The sequence below is a fragment of the Palaemon carinicauda genome, chromosome 5, assembly GCF_036898095.1.
Source record: "Palaemon carinicauda isolate YSFRI2023 chromosome 5, ASM3689809v2, whole genome shotgun sequence".
Taxonomy (NCBI): domain Eukaryota; kingdom Metazoa; phylum Arthropoda; class Malacostraca; order Decapoda; family Palaemonidae; genus Palaemon; species Palaemon carinicauda.
Window position 1 is genome coordinate 34,562,332 of NC_090729.1, and position 2,500 is coordinate 34,564,831.

Sequence of the window (2,500 nt, forward strand, 5' to 3'; positions counted from 1 at the left end):
TTGAGCCGCAACATCCATTTTGTTACTGTGTATATACAATGAGGTTTCATGTTTCAGTCAGTTTCAGTTTTTCAAAAGTATTTTCTTTTTTGCTTATTCATCGAAACAAAACGATGATAGAAATTTCGATAGTAGTTGATAAACACTATGCAAGTTTGCATAATCATTTATAATGGTAACTCTCGAAAACATCTCCTGTATCAGCCAGCCTAATTTCAATGTTTTTATAGCGGAGAGTTATTCAGGTTGGGGACAAATATATTAAATTATTTTTATGGTAACTGACATCTACACAATAAAATTTCCATCTTTTCACGTGAGGTTCTTCAAAAATGTTTTCCATTGGAAACATTAATCAAGGGTCACATATTGTTTCTACACAAAATCAATCTTGAAATGTTAATCCCAATACTCTAACAATTGCTTAATTAAACTCGAAATATCAATGATTTTTCGTTATCGTTACAATTTTAATAGTTTTTAATAAATGACTTGTTCTAATGAAATAATTTTGTAGAAAAAAAGCATAGTTTTGGAGTCTAATTGCTTTAAGTTAAACATTCAAATTTTCAATGGACCCTTTCATGAATAAAACTATAAAAAATTACATGAATTGAAAAAAGGAAGGGTCCAATTAGGATAGGAGGTAAGAGATTTTCCCTTCCCGTCATATATATGTTCCTTAAAACTTGATTCACAGATCATATCTCCTCCCACTTTCATCTGGGTAATCAAGGAAATGACTGACAATCAATCAAGCTAGACTAATGTGATCTCTTCCCCCAAAACCCCATCCTCCATACCTCACAAAAACTACCTAGGTAATAAGGACACTACGTGTGGTCATTTGCTAGTGGACATCTATTTAGACCTGATTGGAAACATAATTTAATGGCGATAGCGTGGGACCTCTCTTCAGACATTAGCTGCTAAGATGAGGAGGTTTGGTTCAAACTTTGTAAACTTATAATCTCAATAAAACATGACTCATTCGTAAGTTCATTGCAAAGCTAAAAGCTAAGGCAGACCAACTGAAGTCATTGGGATTTGAGGCTTTGTTTTAGCCTCTTCACATATTTTTTTCTTTTTTTTTAACTATAACAAACTTCGCAGCATACATTTACTATAGCCTGAATCAGATTGATTGACTAAAACATAGAGAGAGAGAGAGAGAGAGAGAGAGAGAGAGAGAGAGAGAGAGAGATTTACTTTTTATTTCGAAATTTTATGATTCTAGTATATACTTCAATTCTAAACTGCGGAAGAGTGCAGCTATGTACTACTATGTAAATGCTTATCATATAGATTATATGATATAATAATAACCAAAAAATAATACAACGAGTTTCAAATAAAACTAAATGACTAATATAACATTATTATATAGAAATGTTAACGTACTTATGGTAAAGGATCCCAAAAGGTCTTCTATTGAACAATCAATTCCCTAGTTTATAGTCTGACTTTTGTATTTTTCCTTTCTAATCAAATAACCGAATTCCTAGACATAGCCAATGATATAGGTGATGATGTTAACTATGGTAAACATGACACCCTTGTTTACTAGAATTAGGCAGTAATCATTGAAAAACAGATATTAGGTAAATCAAAAGCATGCGGCCAATTATGGTAGATAAATAGTATTCTCTTACATAGTTATTATTGTTAGTACGTTTAGGATAATGGATTACCCACTTGCGAACTTCTACCCAAAATATTACCTTTTAGGCAATATCTCCTGCTAAGATATTCCTCAAATGCACACAAGAAAAAAAAAAATATACGGATAAAATCTTTCTATGTTATTGGAGAATTGCCAGTAGAATGGCAAATTTAAATTATTTGCAGTTGCCAGTTTTAATAATATTACGGTGTGCCTTCTGAGTTGTATCATAGATGGTTGCAATAAATAGGTTGGGAAGGTATTCCAAATGGTGAAGGGCGAATTTTAACCTGGCTCTCATGGAATGCAGTGATGCAGAAAGGAAAATTGTTAGAACTATTGAGAATATAGAGTACAAGATCAGTGCAACAGAGACACCGATCATGTTTAATGAAACTTTCCTCAAAGAGGATCTACTGCAAAAAAAAAAAAAATAATAATAATAATAATAATAATAATCATTATTACCATTACTACTACTACTGCTACTACTGCTACTACTACTACTACTACTACTTACTACTACTACTACTACTACTACCACCATTATGATAATAACAATAATAATAATAATAATAATAATAATAATAATTATTATTATTATTATTATTATTATTATTATTATTATTATATTAGTTGTTGTTGTTGCTATTGTTGTTTTTGTTGCTTTATTATTATTATTATTATTATTATTATTATTATTATTATTATTATTATTATTATTATTATTATTATTATTATTATTATTATTATTACTTGCAGTCTAGCCATGTCATACTCAGGTTAGGGATAACTTAGTGAAAGTAGTTTGAAGGGACAGGAAATGAAGCAAAATTA